This window comes from Argopecten irradians, chromosome 2 (genome assembly GCF_041381155.1).
Source record: "Argopecten irradians isolate NY chromosome 2, Ai_NY, whole genome shotgun sequence".
Taxonomy (NCBI): Eukaryota; Metazoa; Mollusca; class Bivalvia; order Pectinida; family Pectinidae; genus Argopecten; species Argopecten irradians.
This window is the reverse complement of record NC_091135.1, coordinates 59,064,997-59,072,853: the sequence shown is the minus strand read 5'-3', so window position 1 is coordinate 59,072,853 and position 7,857 is coordinate 59,064,997.

Here is a 7,857-nt window from a genome sequence, read left to right as displayed (position 1 = left end):
ATTATGATACATTAAGCTGTCAATGCTTTTGAAGGAGAGGTATTGGTCACACATCAGCCTCGTTATGACGCACTTCTGTCAGGACTTATAAGAATATTAATAATTCCTCGCCACTTAGGGACAACAATTACCTCCCGTGATAAGGGTACATTTCTGATTTACACACGCAAGCATGCTCCTGCACTATACTGGTTAAATAGTGAGTAAAAAGTAACATTATACTGGCCTGACTGTAAAAGTGGAAACATCTTCACAAAACACAAAACCTGTAATATATAAACATTGATTTCCCAAGAATAGGTATTTCTTTGAATAATCAAATCGCATATATTTTATAAAATTTTTTATTTCAAATACTTTTTTTCATTGTTGATTGATATGCATATGAAATAAAAATCTTGATTTTGTCAGCAGATTTAAAAAGACAAGATATACTAGTTAAATATCACAAGTTCCGAACGTAAAATGTTGTATTTTGTTGTTTTTGTTTGGTCATTTTGAATACTTTTACGTTAACATATTAATCCAATACCGTTTTCACAGAATTATTTTTTAAATCGCTAGTGTAGTGATACATTTGTCCGTAACCAGTTTACCGCCAGAGGAAAAGATTTACTCCGCCAGACTACGAACTGGGTGGTATCACTGGCACGTCTACAAATACATACCCCTCCTCCTTACTATGCTCCGGGTTCACCGCTGTTACAAACTATTCAATGCTTTTTGAAATAATAACTGATGTACTTGTTGTTCTTAATACTTGGCGTGGTCGGACATTTTTGTAGACATACATATCAAACTAGTTTACTTTGTCTGAATATAACCGAAATTCAATTTGATATTAATAAAACCTTCAACGGATTGGTGTTGTGTGAACTTTAAAAGTGTATCTGTATTAAAATTTATGTTTAATACAAACAAACCTGCATTATACATCTATTGGAGACAAATGATTTGTTCTTATTATTCAATTTACCTGTAACAAAATTCATTATTGTTAACGCAGATACACAATTTGTCAAACGAAATTTCATGATATTGATATTTTTTAATACTATCATGTAGTTAGGATAGAGATAAGAAGTCCTGAGGTCAAAGTTGATACAATGGTAAATAATAAAAATGACAAATAAATTTGGGAAACGTTTTCCATTAACCTGTTAGAATCCAAAAGCAATTACACTCTGATGACGTCATACATATGCTGATTGCCATGAAGGATGAAGTTGACAAAGTTTAAAATATTTTAATTCATCAATGACTAAAGTTATTCAGTTATTGTATTTAATTAAAATGAATTCATGTAATGCGTTGTTTTAAAATTATTTTCATTGTTTAAAAATCATAACAAATTGGAGAAACTATTCTTTTTTAAGCCATTTCGTAACATATGGCATATATGTTTTTCCCCATTATAACAACTGTTAACAGTAATCTTAACGGTCGATTACTAACGGAAGTCACAGAAAAAAATGATGTACCATATGAAACTACTTAATTACGTAAAACGAAACTTTAATTCTATATTATAGAAATGTTGATGCCAATAACTGGTATAATGAAAAGTTTATACTACTAAAGATGGCAGCTTGGCAAGTCAAGCTGTTAGTTGTCTTACAAGGAAGGAAACATTATAGATACAGGGAATGTAATTGGTACTAGGTAAGCGATATATCGAAAACGAATACCTTTCGTGAATATATGCAGTGTATCAAATAAAAGCCATGACCTATAATATTACAAGTATTCAAGTTATGTATTAAGCGACAGGTGACGTCGCCAAACTAATGTCACTGATAGGGAAATTGATCAGAGACAAGCGAATGAATCTCTTATTTCGAAATCTACAACGCTTTGTATGTCGGTCAAAACAATTAAGATATGACTAGATTAAATCCATATTATATAATATCCGTTAGATTTGGTACTTAAGTTGTAAATAATTGTTTATCTAAACAAATGTTTAACCAGAATATGGAATTACAGTGGCCATGGTAGCATATGTCGATGTGATTTAACATGTTGCCATGGGGTTATTTTCTATAATTCTACCGGCTCAAATTCCACTCACATCTGTCCCATCAAATAATTCAGATCTTATTAGCATGTGTATATGGTATATCGAACTTTGGGCTGTGCATGTTATTAAGCATGCTTGTAAAACACTACAATTTCTTCCATACGTAATCTGACATTGCTTTATTCTAATCCGTATGTAATCACTCAAAATATATGTATGTACCATGACAAAAATACTTGTGTAAAATCACCTTTTAAATTTACTTTATTATAGAATGCGTATACTGGAATTATAAATGGCGATAAAGATATATTATTTAATACTTTAATATAAAATGGAGCATAAATGACCAATGAAGAAATGCCAATATAAAGTATAACAAAAATGACCATTGAAGGGATTACTTCTTGAATGTACACACACGACGGGTGATTGGAGACAGTCATTGTTGAGGTATACCAAAACAACCATTTCTTCGTCTAAAATTATCACTAATAACAACCGATTGGTACTTTCTAAATAGCAATGTATGAGTTGATGGAATATAAATTGTTATCATAATGGTTCCATGGATTCTGTATTTTGCTATGTTAGATAACTACGGATCCTATGCAATACTTACATTTTTATTTTTATATTTCGATGACCAGTTTTTAAATAAAATATCTAACTGTAATCTAGCTGTATCATTTCACAGTTATGATAAGCGTTTTGTATGTTCTTTTATGTTATTTCGAGATTTAATATAAAGTTTCATAGTGCTCTTATCAGTTTTTATTTTTTTTTTGCAGTAATAATATGATGTTTTACTTTGATTTTGCAGTAGTAATATATGATTTTGCCTCGGTAATGAAATATTTTGCTTTGATGATTTTATCTGCCATAACGTTTTTAACACTTAATTTACATACGCTATACTACCATAATTATATTGAAATACGTGTTTTTCTTCAAATAAGCCTGTTGCCTACAAAAAGGCGGAAAGAATAAATGCAATATATTTAAGAAAAATACATTCTTTAGTTTTTATCTGATGCTACTAACGAGGAACGAGGGTAGAATATTTTTTCCAGATAATATACTGTTTATATGTAATTCGCAAAAGTGTATGGAATTAACCAATATAGTACAAAAATTGCAAAGATCCGAATGCACTTGTTACCACAACAGGACACAGATCATTATGGAATAAATGTACGATGACATTGGCGACAGCATGTCTCTTAGGTATCTTAATTAGAAATTCTACACAGTTATTAGTACCGATTTGAATATTTATGCACTAAACTACTGTGTGACTCGGTGCAAATAATATCCATTTAAGTAGTTGTAACAATCAAAATGGCTCGAATTAATAATACAAACATATAATGTATAAGTTATGAATCGATATATGTGCTAATTGATTTGTTTTAAATCACGTTTTTATAATAGCAAAGTCATTTGATACATTTACCAAAACGTCTAGTGCAATATACAAGGCATCGCTTTGAAACCGAATATTGGGCTATTTTGATGATTAAAAGACATATCAGACAATCTATTGTGATTCACAGTACCTTAAAGACCTAGAAAACCAATAACTGTGATGCTAGGTACTTTACTGTGATATAAAACAATGAAATAAATAACCGATTAGAGCCGATAACGTGCTATTTAATATAGCTGTATTATAAAACCCAGGCATGATAAGTTGAGGACGATTAGGTTTCTCCGTGTTAATATTTAGTAATGGGTGTCGGGTCCTCACCCGAGCTCACATCTTAACAGGATAACATCCCTCCTACTTAGACCTCCCCGTCCGAGTACAACAGATCCATACCCCGATAAGTTATTGTCTTATATCGATATAGATATATAGCAACCTGGCCAATTTCTAAAGGCATCACAAAGCGATAAAACAAATCACATTAAAACATTTCAATATTAGATTACCAGAAGACTATTACGCCTGGAATGTGATATTGGATCTGATTACTTTACAAATTAAAGTTTAATTACTGTGAAACTGACACCTGGAGCTCGAGAGATTTAGTCTATTGTAGTACGACTAGCCCTGACCAGGGTATAGTCAGTACTGGGCTAGGATCTTGGCAGTACTGTTAGTATTACATGCGTAAAATTTAATATGTATACCTTTGGGATGATTCAAGAAAAAACTTTCTCCCTAATTTTGGGTTTTGTTTGTATGAATAAGATCATTATGTTTTTAAAGTATTAATTTGTATCCGTTTGACTGAGTGTTCTAATATAAAATCAGGTCAATGTAAGCTAACCTTACTTCGAGTCGTATACCGTATGTTAAATGTTTGGGATTTCTGTAGAGTCTTGTAAGGGTCCACTTGATGACTAATCTAACGACATGTGTCTAAACAAGGTCTGATGACCACCTTAATTAGTCATTAATTATCAAATGTATCTGCCCTTGCATGTTACTCATAATAATTCATGTAATAAAGACAATGGTAATTCACAGTCATTTTTTCAATAACATTATCTTGTTAATAGCAATTAACTGAAGAAAAGGAAAAAAATGAAAAGATCAAATTCCCCATCCACAGAAAAAATAAAAATAATAATAAATGATATATATGAAATAGATAAATGATAATAAAAAATCTAAATCAGTGCAAAATATTTAACATATTCCAATAGAAGAACTAATTCAATATCTTATGAATAACTATACCTCCAGTAATCAGCTGTTACTCAAATAATTTGACGTGTCGTACATTTTAACATTGTTTTGGCAACAGAAATTGCAATTACCAGATTAATCAAGCAAGAACTAGAATTAAAATTTAAATAAATAACATTTACTTATCAAATCTAGAAAATCATGTCATACATCAATAATTAATTTTTCTTTGTTTTCATACCAAAGCTGGCTTTCTGATTGGCCTATATTTCTTTTGCATACCACTATGAAAAAAAAATCCGAGTATGGCGCGAAACCCCGACGTTATCGTGACGTCACAATAGAGACATTGATGTTGCGTATTGATTCGGAAAAAAGAATCCCTTGAAAAACCACTATAATGTTACATTTAAACATACTTCATTTTATCAAATAGAGTATAAAATTAATTATAAGTATTGATGTCACTATTTTTTAATTTTATCGGGGTATGAAAAAAAAAATTGTTTGCAAACTTTTGTGAGAATCCGCTCCGCGGATTCACACAGTTTGCAAACAATTTTTTTTCATACCCCGATAAAATTAAAAAATAGTGACATCAATGGTTAAATAAACATAATAAACACACATTTGAGTACCATGTCGTTTTTTATTTGTGGATAAAGAGTAACTGAATATAAAGTTTTACACTTTAAACAATACTACTTTTTCAATAATTCGTCATAGTTGGTCAGCTTGAACGTTTTAAAACATGCATTCAAATACCCAAAGAAACTAGATAGAAGGATATGCTTCCAGTAAATAAATATATCTGTTGAAATTATATTATGGTTTTGAATAGTAACTACCTTGTACGTTTAAGATTGCTTGACACTGAATATGAGTGGCATGACACACAGTTGTCTCTATGAATCACCAGGTGTGATACCTTGAAAATAACACCCACAGAAATAAGCTTGAATCTAGCAATAATTGTTTCAATAAGCAAACGTAATTAGAAAAGAGAGGGAAATAGAAAAAAAATCTTTAAATATGCTGAGTGTTACTAACCTGCCACCACATTGTATGTGGGGAATGAAGGTGTTATCTAAATGCTACATAATTCACAAGAAGATGAAGGATACAGTGAAAATAACACCAACAGAAATGAACTTCAATATAACCATAGTTGTTACCATAGAAATAATAAAAAGTGGGCAATATATTTTTTAAAGTACTAAGTACTATGGGTGTTACTAACCTGACTTCACGTTGTATATGAGGAATTAGGGAGGTACCTTTTTAGATAGTTATCAATACGCAATGTTAAACACATTTGTTTGTTTGTGTGATAAACCTAGTGAGAAGTTTTAATCTCTTTTGTTTATGATACATGTTTTAGATAGTACTTTAATCGGGTGATGTGTCAGCTACCGTGGGTGATGCGTGCTACGTGTACTTTACCTCTGCAGCATTAACATACCTGTCCAACATATTTATGATAAAGACCGGTAGACGATGACTAGAGATATGTGGAATGAATGTTTGTGATAAGGAAGATCCCTTTATTGAGACGATTAGCAGTCGGGATTAACCTTCTACAGGACCGAGGTAACTTTCTGTTACGGGAAGTTATATTTTGATGTATATGGGAAACATTTATAAATGATTATTTTTTCTTTGTTTCTGGCTCTCTGATTGGCCTATTCTTTTTTTGCTTCCAACGATGAAAAAAGATCCGGGAATGGCGGGGAAATCTGACGTTAACATGACGTCACAATAGAAACATTTACGTTGGGTATTGATTTGGCAAAAATAACCCCTTGAAAAAACCAATGGAATCGTACGTGTAAACGTATTTCATTTTATAAAGTAGCCTGGAAAATTTATTATAAGCATTGACGTCACTATTTTGTTTTATTTCATCGGAGAATGAAATAAATTTTGTTTGCAAATTTTGGTGAGAATCCGCTACGCGGATTCACAGAGTTTGCAAACACAATTTTATTCATATCCCGATGAAATTAAAAAAAAATGAAATAAATTCTTAAATAAGCCCGAGTAAGAAAAAAATGAAGATACTGTTTCCGTGAATTTCTTACGTTTTTTACACATTGTACACTTTTTAAACCTACACAACCTTAGTAAGTTATTTAGAAAATTCATTCCAACTTCGATTTTTCTACCTCTGATGGCACTCGAAACCGTTAGATTTTTAGTACAAAAAAGTAATATACTGCATAATAATTTCTGTCAAATGAGTATTGTATTTAAGTCAATATTCGACTTTTAAATATTTACTAAATGTTGAAATGTAAAAATAATATTTTAAACGACTTTATGAAGAGATATAATATGTTGTTAATTATTCTATGTTTGAAAACATAACTCAAATAATCCGAGGACTAAAACACAAAATCTTAGGTAATTTGTTTTCTTCAATAATAAAAAAGAAATATTATTTTTGATAAATATTCATTTTATGTTTAGAAGAGAATAATAAATTTCGATTGTAGGATATAAGTATTGGACCAATATTCTTTAAAATGAATACACGATGTAGTGTTGTGTCGGATCTAATACGTTGTTCTGGCGATGTTATAGATATAAACACGTGCAGTAATGAACACATGGACCTTTGATGTTGTCTTGTCTATCTGTTTATAAATCTCACGTGGGAATCGTCTAATTGAAAACGACGGCAGCGTCTAATTCATCGACGTTTTACCATTTCACGTCAGTCTGAATGTGTAAATGTGTGAAATGTTAGTGAGTGTTCACATAGGTAATAAAAATGTGGGAAGCCATATAATGTGTTTGCTCTTAAAGTATTTGTGATTTAAGGCAATATTAACTAACTGTTTAGTGGCTCTCTGGTAAGGCGTTGTTTTTATTGGCATTTACACTTGCATTATTGAGCAGTTATATGTCGAGTAGCATGACTTGAAGACTAAATCTATTTGCCCCGGCCTTTCATCTCAATGTGTTTGATATAAAATTAAAATAACGACATTGGATTTATAGTTAAAAGTGCGGTGATGAGTATTAAATTAATTTGACAATCTACACATTTAAACGCCAATGTCTGTGATAGTTTTTTTCTTTAAAGACAAGTATGCTTGGTTTATACTTAGGGGATTCAATATGAGCACTTCCTCTATGGGACTTTGCCATGGTTCGCAAAGTCAGTCAACTTCCGTCCATATACTGCAACCGGAAG